Genomic DNA, 16,180 nt, shown 5'->3' with positions numbered 1-16,180 from the left:
TTTTTTTTTCTTTTTAAAAAATTTTTGGCTGTGCTGGGTTTTCCTTGCTGCACCCTGGCATTCTATAGTTGTGGGGAGCAGGGCCTATTCTCTAGTACTGGAGTTGCTTCTCTTTGAAGTGGCTTCTCCTGTTGCAGAGCATGGAATCTAGGGCATAAGGTCAGTAGCTGTGGCTAATGGGCTTATTTGCCCTGCAGTTTGTGGAAATCTCCTGGACCAGGGGTCAAGCCCATTACCCCTGAATTGGCAGGCAGATTCCAAACCACTGGACCATGGGGGAAGTCCAAGTCTTACCATTTTATTTTCTTCAATATCTCCATTTTCTAGGTCTAAGACGCTCACTTGCTGTGTGTTTACCGTGCTTTAGTATTTAACATCACAGTACTTCTTTTTGCTTATCAAGATACCTACTTGTCTCTACAGTCTGTGATGTCAGGCAATATGATTCAATTGTCTTTGCATTTCTACTCAGTTTCACAAGACTGTGGAGCATAGCTTGATCAATAAATGTTTGATTTTTTAATGCAGCAGTGGATGGGTTACTGATTTTTCACATATGCTTTCACAGGACTCTACCAGATATGAAGATCTTTTTCTTTGCCTTTATTATGGCTCTGATGGTTGCCATGATTGTAAGTATTGACATACCAGGAAATTTTGAACTTAAGCTCTTAGGAAGTATCCTAAAAGTATTTCCTATTTCTTGTGTTCTGACCTATATGTGCATTTACCTGAACATGACTTTAAATTTTTTTTAATGTTTTATAGGAACATTTTCCTTGAATTAAGCTTCATAAATTCATGAGGAATCATAATATATCTTGAAAAGACATGCATGTGTGTAACACACACAGAATTAAAGTATAATTAGTATAATGTAAAACTAACATTTTTTAAAGATCTCATAATATGGGACTAGAGAGCTGGTAAAAGGCACTTAAATATTAAAAGCTGTAGCTCTAACAAACGCCATGAATTCTCAGCTGGTACTGTCATTTACTTCCACATGTTATTAGGTAAAATTTCACTTCTCTAAATTGCTTTCCACTTCCTCCCTCTTCCTCCTTCTTCTTCCTCCTCTTCCTTCTCTTCCTCCTTCTACCATTGTCTTCCTCCTTTTTCTATTTTCCTTAAATTTGTTACTCTGTTAAAAGTAATTGTCCCTTTCACTTCATATTCATTATATCCAGTTACTGAGAAATTACACAAGAAGTTACAATACCACAATATATTGAACAAATTCTAGTAGGGGTTTCAAAAACAAATTGGTTATGATATCACTGTAAATCATGTTATTTTCTGTAAAATGATAGTTGTGGAAAAATAAAACTTTTAGAAAAACAGAGGAAAATATAATATCAGACTCTACCAGCATACTCATATTTGAATATTAGTGGCTTTTGAGTTACTTAAACATATCCACATAAAAAATGTTTTTCTTGAGCAAAAACAAAAATAAACTATTTAAATTCACTGTCCTATTCAAAGCAATAGATTTTTCTCAATTTCACACTCAAAAGAAATTCAAACCACAGTGAATTATTTTAATATAGCAAATTAACATGGTAGCAAACTATTATTCACTCATTTTAAAGATGTAAGTAAACAACAACCAAAGTATAAACAAACAACAATCAAAACAGCAAAAAAAAAAATACAGGTTGCCTCCATCAGTCATCTAAGACTTTGCCTCCATTTTGTTTAATTGTGGCAGCTAAGTGCATTTTTGCACTCAATCTAGAATTGTAAAATTAAAATATGTTAACTACTTTACCCCATGACAAATTAAAAGTTTAAAAATAAATGTGCCAACTATTTTCTTCTTTTCTTTTTTCCCCCAGAAAGCTGATTCATCCGAAGAGGTAAGACACTTTCATTCACTGCAAAAGGTGATAATTAAACATGTATTAAAATTTTAATTTGTTCTTTATTTTACCAGGAACACCCGTTTAGATTTAACCCTGTAAGTATTCCCCTAAGAAAATGGTATAGCATAAACATATTTTATTCCTTAGTATTAATTCTAAAAGGAAGACCCACATTCATCTCTGAAATATATTTATACAGTGAATGACTGCAGTCCTTGTTTATGCATTTGTTATTTATTTATTTATACATTTATTTCTTGATAATACCCTGAGGAAAGTCCTGAATTCCTTAATATTAGTAGCATTTAGATGGAAACTCATAATGCCAACCTAATGTAGCCAATCACTTTCTTAAAACTAAGATAGGTTTGTCTGATGAATAATTTGACTTTGCCTAAAGAATCATATTCTTTTGAGCATAATATGTACTTAGTGGAGCATAGAGGCTATAATGGTAGCTTTCACACTTGATCTTAGCCAAAAGGCCGAGAAGCGATTTAATGGTAGCTTTCAAATTTCTGATTCTTATAGTGGGTGATAAAGTCATAAGGTAAAGTTAAATTAACCATATGATGAGAGAGATCATTTTATTCATTTAACATTTTGCTCCATGAAAATGTATCCCTGATTTCTCATACTTTTTAGACATATCTTATCAATGTTATAGGTCTCAAAAATGTATACTAACTTAACAAGTAGATGATCTTAAAATGACATCAAATAAAAAGGTTCAGAAGGTTGGATGAAGGATATTTGGATTAACAGAAGTGAATATTACAGAATTAGGGGTTAGAGGCAGTAAGCTCATTATAATACAACAGTGATCAGCGACAATTCCAGTAATTTGAAATTAGTTAATGCCTACTCCCTAGAAGGGTGACCAAATCAGTTTACAGCTAATATCATAAAAAAGATTTCAAATCATTTTTGGGAGGTCAGCCATAATCAATGGCTCTGGGTATGATAAAACAATAGAATCATCAAAAAACAGCAAAAAAAAAAAAGCCTATATTATTTTGCTATTTTTAAAATATTTTTATTACACAAAAAGTAAAACTCTAACTAAAAGTTTGAAAAATAATCCAACAGATGATATAGAAGGACCTACCACATTTATGATGTAAGTTGTTAATAGATATTATTATGAATTATTTGCCCTACATTATCTTAACTCTATGCAATTTTCTCCTCCTTTTTGATGTATGCAGAGATTTTATTACCCAAACGAGCAAGGTGGATATATTCCTAGTTATCCAGCATATCCATATCCATATCCATATCCATATCCAGTCCAGTAGTAGCTGCTCAGTAATCACCGGACATGAACACAAAGGTAAGACAAGTCTAGTGGCATTTCATATTCTTCAGCATTATGAAGAGTGACAATTAAAACAAGAAAAGTCAAGAGCAAGTCATAAAAACAAAACCAGCCCCAGTTTAAGAAGTGCAGCCTGGTGTAGCTCTCTTAAACTGTACTTATTTATCTGTGCTGTGCTTAGTCACTCAGTCATGTTTGACTCTTTGCAACCCCATTGACTCCTCTGTCCATGGCCCACCAGGCTCCCTGTCCATGGGGATTCTCCAGGCAAGAATACTGGAGTGAGTTGCCATGCCCTCCTCCAGAGGATCTTCCCTACCCAGGGATCGAACCCAGGTCTCCCGCATTGCAGGTGGATTTTTTACCATCAGAGCCACCAGGGGAGCCCAATTGTTTATCCAAATGTTCCAAAGAAAACATCTGTCCTGTGGCTCAAAGACTGAGACTGGGAATGGGGACACCTGGGTTTGTATTCCTGGTCCCCAAAATCATATGAAATATCCTTAATCTTTTCTAAACTTCACTTTTGCATCAGACTCAATAGTATCATAGTAATAATTACCTCATAAAACTAGTGAGCCTTTTAAAAGATTATATGCAAAATTCCTTGAACAGAATTTTATATAACTGTGACTACAGGTTGATCTGCCACTAAATCTGCATCAACATATTGTTTAAAATTTTTTCCTTCTCAATGTAAACTTTGGAACAACTGCAAAGGCACCAGATTGGAGCTATTAGCAATTCATTCTAAAGTCATTAATGGGAGAAGGCAATGGCAACCCACTCCAGTACTCTTGCCTGGAGAATCCCATGGATGGAGGATCCTGGTAGGCTGCAGTCCATGGGGTCGCAAAGAGTTGGACACAACTGAGCGACTTCACTTTCACTTTTCTCTTTCATGCACTGGAGAAGGAAATGGCCACCCACTCCAGTGTTCTTGCCTGGAGAATCCCAGGGACGGGGGAGCCTGGTGGGCTGCCGTCTATGGGGTTACATAGAGTTGGACGTGACTGAAGCGACTTAGCATCAGCAGCAGCAGCAGTGCCATTAATAACAGAACAAACAATCTGAACTTGTCCTCCCAGGTATAAAGCAATCACTGAAGATTTTTGATCAAGGAAAGATATACTATTAGCAAAAATTTCATTTGATAGAAAAAACATGGATAAAATATGGACTCTGTTAAACAAAGTGGAGGGGCAGGGGACTAAAATTGGTTGGGAAAAGAAAGACTTGAAAGAAATATGATAAAGAAGCCTTAAGAAATGGCAATCAGATTTCATGATGCATTGAATGGATGACCAAACCAGGAAAGGAGAAAAAAAGAAATGGAAGAAAGTGCTCAGGATTTGATTAGCAAATAAATATTCTCAGGAAATATGACTTTCAGTAAGGACACATGATGCTAATATTATTTGTTGGTTTCTTGGTTGTTGCTGTTTCCTCCAAGGAATTTTGCTTTATGAATTTGGTCTGTTAATGTAGGAGATGCTAAAGGAGATACTTTAGCTATGTTCAATTTGAACAAGAATAGCATTCACATTGAAAGTCCAAGAGGACTAAAATTCAAACTGACACAGTTTTTCTTATGTGAGAAGTGCAGGGGAAAAAAAATGATAGAATTCATTCTCTAAATTTATCAGTAGTCGTTTGATATTTCTTAAATCCATGAAGTATCAGGAAAAATGAAAGTGAAAGTGAAAATGAGACTTGAAGACATGGAAATATAGGAGTTCTTTTAACTTTTGGATGAGAACAATTGAAAATTATGTTCCTCTGTTACTGTTTTAGGAAAGGATCCAAACGAGATTTGCATTCATTCATTCAACAGATACTTTTAGACCACCCATAGGCATTCACTGAGATAGCCACTGGGGATATAAAAAACATTAAGCCAGAGTCCCTGCACTCGACAGCTTCAGTCCAGTTGCTCAGTCATGTCAGACTCTTTGCGACCCCATGGACTGCAGCACGCAAGACCCCCCTGTCCATCACCAACTCCTAGAGTTTACTCAAAATCATGCCCATTGAGTCAGTGATGCCATCCAACCATCACATTCTCTGTCATCCCCTTCTCCTCCTATCTTCAATCTTTCCCAGCATCAGGGTCTTTTCAAATGAGTCAGCTCTTCACATCAGGTGGCCAAATATTGGAGTTTCAGTTTCAACATTAGTCCTTCCAGTGAACACACAGGACTGATTTCCTTTAGGATGGACTGGTTGGGTCTCCCTGCAGTCCAAGGGATTCTCAAGAGTCTTCTCCAACACCACAGTTCAAAAGCATCAATTCTTCAGTGCTCAGCTTTCTTTATAGTTCAGCTCTCACATCTGTACATGACTACTGGAAAAACCATAGCATTGACCAGATGGACCTTTGTTGGCAAAGTAATGTCTCTGCTATTCAGTATATTGTCTAGTTTTGTTATAATTTTCCTTCCAAGGAGTAAGTCTCTTTTTATTTCATGGCTGCAATCACCATCTGCAGTGATTTTGGAGCCCAGAAAAATAAAGTCTGCCAATATTTCCACTGTTTCTCCATCTATTTGCCATGAAGTGATGGACCTGGGTGCTATAATCTTTGTTTTCTGAATGTTGAGCTTTAAACCAACTTTTTCAGTCTCCTCTTTCACTTTCAAGAGGCTCTTTAGTTCTTCTTCACTTTCTGCCATAAGGTTGATGTCATCTGCATATCTGAGATTATTGATATGTCTCTCAGCAATCTTGATTCCAGCTTGTGCTTCATCCAGCCCAGATCTGGTTTAATATGGCCATAAATAGAAATAATCATCAGCTAAAATATCATGCAATAAAGGAGTGATAAGGAATGGATGGCTTATGCAGGCACATTATATATGGGGAGTTTGGCAAGTTGAGAGGGAGTATAGGCAGAAAATAAAGTTCATTGAGAAACTATCAAAATAATTGTGAGAAGTAAGAGCTTGAACTAAGAAAGAGTGGTAGTGACAGCAGTGATTTAATTTAGAGTCCAATTATAGAACCATTTTGGAATGATTTTACTAAATCTTTTATATAAAAATGAATTTACATAGGCACAATTTTGGGTCAAGAATCATTAATCAAGTCAAATCAAGACAAATCCAAAATTAGATAAGGAGAGACTTTATTCAGAATAAACCACTGCTATATAGAGAATGCACAAATCACAAAACTCTGTAAGGATTTCAAAAGCAATCAGAAAAGTTTTCCCTTTATAGGGTGAAAAAAGATTAAGCAGAGACTAGCAGAGACTTTAAAGGGAAGTTGGTCTAGAAGGGTAAAATGTCTTTTATTTATTTTTTTAATTTTATTTTATTTTTAAACTTTACAATATTGTATTAGTTTTGCCAAATATCGAAATGAATCTGCCACAGAAATACCTGTGTTCCCCATTCTGAACCCTCCTCCCTCCTCCCACCCCATACCCTCCCTCTGGGTCGTCCCAGTGCACCAGCCCCAAGCATCCAGTATCGTGCATCGAACCCGGACTGGCGACTCATTTCATACATGATATTACACATGTTTCAATGCCATTCTCCCAAATCTCCCCACCCCCTCCCTCTCCCTCTCCCAAAGAGTCCATAAGACTGATCTATACATCAGTGTCTCTTTTGCTGTCACGTACACAGGGTTATTGTTACCATCTTTCTAAATTCCATATATATGCATTAGTATACTGTATTGGTGTTTTTCTTTCTGGCTTACTTCACTCTGTATAATAGGCTCCAGCTTCATCCACCTCATTAGAACTGATTCAAATGTATTCTTTTTAATGGCTGAGTAATACTCCATTGTGTATATGTACCACAGCTTTCTTGTCCATTCATCTGCTGATGGACATCTAGGTTGTTTCCATGTCCAGGCTACTATAAACAGTGTTGCGATGAACATTGGGGTACATGTGTCTCTTTCCCTCCTGGTTTCCTCAGTGTGTATGCCCAGCAGTGGGATTGCTGGATCATAAGGCAGTTCTATTTCCAGTTTTTTAAGGAATCTCCACACTGTTCTCCATAGTGGCTGTACTAGTTTGCATTCCCACCAACAGTGTAAGAGGGTCCCCTTTTCTCCACACCCTCTCCAGCATTTATTGCTTGTAGACTTTTGGATCGAAGCCATTCTGACTGGCGTGAAATGGTACCTCAGAGTGGTTTTGATTTGCATTTCTCTGATAATGGGTGATGTTGAGCATCTTTTCATGTGTTTGTTAGCCATCTGTATGTCTTCTTTGGAGAAATGTCTATTTAGATCTTTGGCCCATTTTTTGATTGGGTCATTTATTTTTCTGGAGTTGAGCTGTAGGAGTTGCTTGCATATTTTTGAGATTAGTTGTTTGTCCGTTGCTTCATTTGCTATTATTTTCTCCCATTCTGAAGGCTGCCTTTTCACCTTGCTAATAGTTTCCTTTGTTGTGCAGAAGCTTTTAAGTTTAATTAGGTCCCATTTGTTTATTTTTGCTTTTATTTCCAATATTCTGGGAGGTGGGTCATAGAGGATCCTGCTGTGATGTATGTCGGAGAATGTTTTGCCTATGTTCTCCTCTAGGAGTTTTATAGTTTCTGGTCTTACGTTTAGATCTTTAATCCATTTTGAGTTTATTTTTGTGTGTGGTGTTAGAAGGTGTTCTAGTTTCATTCTTTTACAAGTGGTTGACCAGATTTCCCAGCACCACTTGTTAAAGAGATTGTCTTTAATCCATTGTATATTCTTGCCTCCTTTGTCAAAGATAAGGTGTCCATATGTGCGTGGATTTATCTCTGGGCTTTCTATTTTGTTCCATTGATCAATATTTCTGTCTTTGTGCCAGTACCATACTGTCTTGATAACTGTGGCTTTGTAATAGAGCCTGAAGTCAGGTAGGTTGATTCCTCCAGTTCCATTCTTCTTTCTCAAGATCACTTTGGCTATTCGAGGTTTTTTGTATTTCCATACAAATTGTGAAATTATTTGTTCTAGCTCTGTGAAAAATACCATTGGTAGCTTGATAGGGATTGCATTGAATCTATAAATTGCTTTGGGTAGTATATTCATTTTCACTATATTGATTCTTCCAATCCATGAACATGGTGTATTTCTCCATCTATTAGTGTCCTCTTTGATTTCTTTCACCAGTGTTTTATAGTTTTCTATGTATAGGTCTTTAGTTTCTTTAGGTAGATATATTCCTAAGTATTTTATTGTTTCTGTTGCAATGGTGAATGGAATTGTTTCCTTAATTTCTCTTTCAGTTTTCTCATTATTAGTGTATAGGAATGCAAGGGATTTCTGTGTGTTGATTTTATATCCTGCAACTTTACTATAGTCATTGATTAGTTCTAGTAATTTTCTGGTGGAGTCTTTAGGGTTTTCTATGTAGAGGATCATGTCATCTGCAAATAGTGAGAGTTTTACTTCTTCTTTTCCAATTTGGATTCCTTTTATTTCTTTTTCTGCTCTGATTGCTGTGGCCAAAACTTCCAAAACTATGCTGAATAGTAATGGTGAAAGTGGGCACCCTTGTCTTGTTCCTGACTTTAGAGGGAATGCTTTCAATTTTTCACCATTGAGGATAATGTTTGCTGTGGGTTTGTCATATATAGCTTTTATTATGTTGAGGTATGTTCCTTCTATTCCTGCTTTCTGGAGAGTTTTTATCATAAATGAATGTTGAATTTTGTCAAAGGCTTTCTCTGCATCTATTGAGATAATCATATGGTTTTTATTTTTCAATTTGTTAATGTGGTGTATTACATTGATTGATTTGCAGATATTGAAGAATCCTTGCATCCCTGGGATAAAGCCCACTTGGTCATGGTGTATGATCTTTTTAATGTGTTGTTGGATTCTGATTGCTAGAATTTTGTTAAGGATTTTTGCATCTATGTTCATCAGTGATATTGGCCTGTAGTTTTCTTTTTTTGTGGCATCTTTGTCAGGTTTTGGTATTAGGGTGATGGTAGCCTCATAGAATGAGTTTGGAAGTTTACCTTCCTCTGCAATTTTCTGGAAGAGTTTGAGCAGGATAGGTGTTAGCTCTTCTCTAAATTTTTGGTAGAATTCAGCTGTGAAGCCGTCTGGACCTGGGCTTTTGTTTGCTGGAAGATTCTTTATTACAGTTTCAATTTCCATGCTTGTGATGGGTCTGCTAAGATTTTCTATTTCTTCCTGGCCCAGTTTTGGAAAGTTCTACTTTTCTATGTCTTTTACTTATTTATTTATTTATTTTGAAATTAAGGAAACAATTCCATTCACCATTGCAACGGAAAGAATAAAATATTTAGGAATATATCTACCTAAAGAAACTAAAGACCTATATATAGAAAACTATAAAACACTGGTGAAAGAAATCAAAGAGGACACTAATAGATGGAGAAATATACCATGTTCATGGATTGGAAGAATCAATATAGTGAAAATGAGTATACTACCCAAAGCAATTTATAGATTCAATGCAATCCCTATCAAGCTACCAATGGTATTCTTCACAGAGCTAGAACAAATAATTTCACAATTTGTATGGAAATACAAAAAACCTCGAATAGCCAAAGCGATCTTGAGAAAGAAAAATGGAACTGGAGGAATCAACCTACCTGACTTCAGGCTCTACTACAAAGCCACAGTTATCAAGACAGTATGGTGCTGGCACAAAGACAGAAATATTGATCAATGGAACAAAATAGAAAGCCCAGAGATAAATCCACGCACATATGGACACCTTATCTTTGACAAAGGAGGCAAGAATATACAATGGATTAAAGACAATCTCTTTAACAAGTGGTGCTGGGAAATCTGGTCAACCACTTGTAAAAGAATGAAACTAGAACACTTTCTAACACCATATACAAAAATAAACTCAAAATGGATTAAAGATCTAAACGTAAGACCAGAAACTATAAAACTCCTAGAGGAGAACATAGGCAAAACACTCTCTGACATACATCACAGCAGGATCCTCTATGACCCACCTCCCAGAATATTGGAAATAAAAGCAGAAATAAACAAATGGGACCTAATTAAACTTAAAAGCTTCTGCACAACAAAGGAAACTATTAGCAAGGTGAAAAGACAGCCTTCAGAATGGGAGAAAATAATAGCAAATGAAGCAACGGACAAACAACTAATCTCAAAAATATGCAAGCAACTCCTACAGCTCAACTCCAGAAAAATAAATGACCCAATCAAAAAATGGGCCAAAGATCTAAATAGACATTTCTCCAAAGAAGACATACAGATGGCTAACAAACACATGAAAAGATGCTCAACATCACTCATTATCAGAGAAATGCAAATCAAAACCACTCTGAGGTACCATTTCACACCAGTCAGAATGGCTGCGATCCAAAAGTCTACAAATAATAAATGCTGGAGAGGGTGTGGAGAAAAGGGAACCCTCTTACACTGTTGGTGGGAATGCAAACTAGTACAGCCACTATGGAGAACAGTGTGGAGATTCCTTAAAAAACTGGAAATAGAACTGCCTTATGATCCAGCAATCCCACTGCTGGGCATACACACTGAGGAAACCAGAAGGGAAAGAGACACGTGTACCCCAATGTTCATCACAGCACTGTTTATAATAGCCAGGACATGGAAGCAACCTAGATGTCCATCAGCAGATGAATGGATAAGAAAGCTGTGGTACATATACACAATGGAGTATTACTCAGCCATTAAAAAGAATACATTTGAATCAGTTCTAATGAGGTGGATGAAGCTGGAGCCTATTATACAGAGTGAAGTAAGCCAGAAAGAAAAACACCAATACAGTATACTAATGCATATATATGGAATTTAGAAAGATGGTAACAATAACCCTGTATACGAGACAGCAAAAGAGACACTGATGTATAGAACAGGCTTATGGACTCTGTGAGAGAGGGAGAGGGTGGGAAGATTTGGGAGAATGGCATTGAAACATGTGAAATGTCATGTATGAAACGAGATGCCAGTCCAGGTTCAATGCACGATGCTGGATGCTTGGGGCTGGTGCACTGGGACGACCCAGAGGGATGGTATGGGGAGGGAGGAGGGAGGAGGGTTCAGGTTGGGGAACACATGAGAAATAAAAAAAATAAAATAAATTAAAAAATTGGGAAAAAAAAAAAAGAACTATATTCATACTGCAGGTTTCAGGGGCATGCTACAATGCATCTCCCTTGGATTAACTTTGCTAATATGTCTTATTCAAAACTGAACAACAATAATACCAGAGGTATTTCATCACCATTACAGAGGTAAAGATTAGTATGAAAATATTAAAGAAGAAAGCATTGTATCTTAGAATGCTGAAAGTTCTTATTTATTTTCTCTCTTGTTCATAAAAAGCACCTTGGGGAAATATATATTTATACCTCAGGTCATACACTAATGACATAATAAAGACATGAGGAAACATTTTCCTCTGAGGTGTAGTGCTAAACATTTAGACAGGTACATCTGATACATTTCCTTTTCTCTTGTCTTAACTATTGATTGCAGAGACGACATTTGTTAAGTAAAAAAATAAATAAATAAAATAAAGAAACTAAAGACCTATTTATAGAAAACTATAAAACACTGGTGAAAGAAATGAAAGAGGACACTAATAGATGGAGAAATATACCATGTTCATGGATTGGAAGAATCAATATAGTGAAAATGAGTATACTACCCAAAGCAATTTATAGATTCAATGCAATCCCTATCAAGCTACCAACAGTATTCTTCACAGAGCTAGAACAAATAATTTCACAATTTGTATGGAAATACAAAAAACCTCGAATAGCCAAAGCGATCTTGAGAAAGAAAAATGGAACTGGAGGAATCAACCTACCTGACTTCAGGCTCTACTACAAAGCCACAGTTATCAAGACAGTATGGTACTGGCACAAAGACAGAAATATAGATCAATGGAACAAAATAGAAAGCCCAGAGATAAATCCACACACATATGGACACCTTATCTTTGACAAAGGAGGCAAGAATATACAATGGATTAAAGACAATCTCTTTAACAAGTGGTGCTGGGAAATCTGGTCAACCACTTGTAAAAGAATGAAACTAGAACACTTTCTAACACCATATACAAAAATAAACTCAAAATGGATTAAAGATCTAAACGTAAGACCAGAAACTATAAAACTCCTAGAGGAGAACATAGGCAAAACACTCTCTGACATACATCACAGCAGGATCCTCTATGACCCACCTCCCAGAATATTGGAAATAAAAGCAAAAATAAACAAATGGGACCTAATTAAACTTAAAAGCTTCTGCACAACAAAGGAAACTATTAGCAAGGTGAAAAGACAGCCTTCAGAATGGGAGAAAATAATAGCAAATGAAGCAACGGACAAACAACTAATCTCAAAAATATGCAAGCAACTCCTACAGCTCAACTCCAGAAAAATAAATGACCCAATCAAAAAATGGGCCAAAGATCTAAATAGACATTTCTCCAAAGAAGACATACAGATGGCTAACAAACACATGAAAAGATGCTCAACATAACTCATTATCAGAGAAATGCAAATCAAAACCACTCTGAGGTACCATTTCACACCAGTCAGAATGGCTGCGATCCAAAAGTCTACAAATAATAAATGCTGGAGAGGGTGTGGAGAAAAGGGGACCCTCTTACACTGTTGGTGAGAATGCAAACTAGTACAGCCACTATGGAGAACAGTGTGGAGATTCCTTAAAAAACTGGAAATAGAACTGCCTTATGATCCAGCAATCCCACTGCTGGGCATACACACTGAGGAAACCAGGAGGGAAAGAGACACGTGTACCCCAATGTTCATCGCAGCACTGTTTATAATAGCCAGGACATGGAAGCAACCTAGATGTCCATCAGCAGATGAATGGATAAGAAAGCTGTGGTACATATACACAATGGAGTATTACTCAGCCATTAAAAAGAATACATTTGAATCAGTTCTAATGAGGTGGATGAAGCTGGAGCCTATTATACAGAGTGAAGTAAGCCAGAAAGAAAAACACCAATACAGTATACTAATGCATATATATGGAATTTAGAAAGATGGTAACAATAACCCTGTATACGAGACAGCAAAAGAGACACTGATGTATAGAACAGGCTTATGGACTCTGTGAGAGAGGGAGAGGGTGGGAAGATTTGGGAGAATGGCATTGAAACATGTGAAATGTCATGTATGAAACGAGATGCCAGTCCAGGTTCAATGCACGATGCTGGATGCTTGGGGCTGGTGCACTGGGACGACCCAGAGGGATGGTATGGGGAGGGAGGAGGGAGGAGGGTTCAGGTTGGGGAACACATGAGAAATAAAAAAAATAAAATAAATTAAAAAATTGGGGAAAAAAAAAAAGAACTATATTCATACTGCAGGTTTCAGGGGCATGCTACAATGCATCTCCCTTGGATTAACTTTGCTAATATGTCTTATTCAAAACTGAACAACAATAATACCAGAGGTATTTCATCACCATTACAGAGGTAAAGATTAGTATGAAAATATTAAAGAAGAAAGCATTGTATCTTAGAATGCTGAAAGTTCTTATTTATTTTCTCTCTTGTTCATAAAAAGCACCTTGGGGAAATATATATTTATACCTCAGGTCATACACTAATGACATAATAAAGACATGAGGAAACATTTTCCTCTGAGGTGTAGTGCTAAACATTTAGACAGGTACATCTGATACATTTCCTTTTCTCTTGTCTTAACTATTGATTGCAGAGACGACATTTGTTAAGTAAAAAAATAAATAAATAAAATAAAGAAACTAAAGACCTATTTATAGAAAACTATAAAACACTGGTGAAAGAAATGAAAGAGGACACTAATAGATGGAGAAATATACCATGTTCATGGATTGGAAGAATCAATATAGTGAAAATGAGTATACTACCCAAAGCAATTTATAGATTCAATGCAATCCCTATCAAGTTACCAATGGTATTCTTCACAGAGCTAGAACAAATAATTTCACAATTTGTATGGAAATACAAAAAACCTCGAATAGCCAAAGCTATCTTGAGAAAGAAGAATGGAACTGGAGGAATCAACCTACCTGACTTCAGGCTCTAATGTCTTTTAGAGTTTGACAGAAAAAAGTGTCTACTGTGGTCAGCCGAATCTCAGAATAAGCTGTTAAGGGAGCACATTCTGCTTTTTAGTGCTTGTCCAAGCCTAAAAGCAAGCAGAGGTCAGGGCACCAGGGGAGGAGGGAAGTCTGACTAATATATGGAGGACACAAAGCATTTGTTAACAAATGGGCCATTGTGAACCCTTGGTCAGACACAAAGGAATGTATATGGATATAATTTGAAAACAAGTAAGAATAATGTTATTAGCCATGATTTCATCTGTAGTTCAAAGTTAATAAAAAGAATTTTTCTCTTTATCTACAGGTTTGGTGAGAAAAGATATTTGCTTTGTACTCAGGAAGGTTCTTCCTGCCCTCTTGCTGTATCCATATTCTGGCTTTCAAAGAAAGAAAACAAAAAAGAAGATGCAATCAAGTAGTGTTACATGCAAAACACACTCCTGAGATCATATTAATATTTCTGAACTGTAGTAGTGATATTCTCTGAACTAACTGTGTTCTACTTTGTTCTCTATGTTAAAGTATTTCAAAAAATTTTTTTAAATTACCATAGTAATAAACTGATCTATCAAGCAAATACTGGATATCCCATTTTATTTATTTCCTTGGGCTGTAATAACAAAGTAACAAAGTTGGTGGCTAAAGTTACAATAATTTTATGTCTTCCTAGTATATTTGACAGAGTTCTGATGGATGTAAAGTATAACTGTCTTTGTGGTTTTTTCTAATTCTGACATTTATTATCCACCCTTGGCATTTCTTAGTTTGTAAATGTATAACTTCAATCTGTTTTCACAAATTCAACTTCTACTGCTGGGTTTCTATCTTATGACAACAACATTCATGTTTGCTTAAGTGCCCAGTTCAGTTCAGTCACTCAGTCATGTCCGACTCTTTGCAACCCCATGAACTGCAGCATGCCAGGTCTCCCTGTCCATCACCAACTCCCACAGGTTGTTCAAACTCATGTCCATTGAGTCAGTGATGACATCCAACCATCTCATCTTCTGTTGTCCTCTTCTCCTCCCACCTTCAATCTTTCCCAGAATCAGGGTCTTTTCCAATGTGTCAGTTCTTCACATTAGATGGCCAAAGTTTGGAGTTTCAGCTTCAGCATCAGTCCTTCCAATGAATATTCAAGACTGATTTCCTTTACAATTGACTGGTTTGATCTCCTTGCAATGTTATTTTAATTTTGAAATATTCTGCACTAAAAAAATTTCAATCCATGCTGTTGACATGATGTCATTTAAATAGAAACCAGTATCTTGCCTTTCACTTTAATTGTACTTATCAAGAAACTGATTTCTTCTTTTATTGAAGTATAATTGATTTACAAGGTCTAGTTAGTTTCAGGTGTACAGCACAGTGATTCAGTATTATGTATACATATTGAATGAATATATGTATGGTCATATATTCATTCTTTATTAATTCTTTTTCAGATTATTTTTCCAAACAGCTTATTATAAAATATTGTAGCATTCCCTGTGCTATAGAGTAAATCCTTATTGTTTGTCTGTTACATATAGTAGTGTATCTATGTTAATCCCAACTTCCTGATTTTCACCCCCTTCCTTTTTCATCACCATAAGTTTGTGTTCTATCTGTGCATCTATTTCTGAAATACTCATTTTAGCATGCAGCTTACTCTACAAATTAAGCTGTGTCATAATTTTAGGTGATAGTGAGTTTCATTCATTAAAATACATGAAAACAAGGTTACACTTTCTGAGAAGGCAGCCAAACTAAGGGACAATCTTCAATTTCCAGAGGTTTGCACAGAGGAGAGAGGCCTAGTGTTGGATCAAAGGCATTCACAGAACACAAAAGTAGAGTCCTCAGGCTCAGATGTTGATGAAAGAATCAGAGAGCAAGGGAAGGAAGTAGATACTGAGTTATTTGTGTGTGTGCTCCCTCCTTAACTGCCTTTTCACTCTCCACTTAC

At 36.3% G+C, this 16,180-nt stretch overlaps 1 long non-coding RNA gene across 1 annotated transcript; it reads left to right on the top strand.

Moving 5' to 3' along the window:
• The first annotated feature begins 289 nt into the window (after positions 1-289).
• On the top strand, positions 290-14,746 carry LOC147370529 (uncharacterized). The gene is made up of 4 exons (XR_015165345.1): positions 290-632; positions 1,842-1,862; positions 3,077-3,201; positions 14,537-14,746. It is a non-coding gene; the product is annotated as an uncharacterized LOC147370529 (long non-coding RNA).
• The last annotated feature ends 1,434 nt before the right edge of the window (positions 14,747-16,180 follow it).

Source organism: Bos grunniens, chromosome 6 (assembly GCF_055505025.1).
Source record: "Bos grunniens cultivar Pamir isolate PY7600 chromosome 6, Bosgru_T2T1.0, whole genome shotgun sequence".
Lineage (NCBI taxonomy): Eukaryota > Metazoa > Chordata > Mammalia > Artiodactyla > Bovidae > Bos > Bos grunniens.
This window is presented reverse-complemented; position numbering and strand designations above follow the sequence as displayed.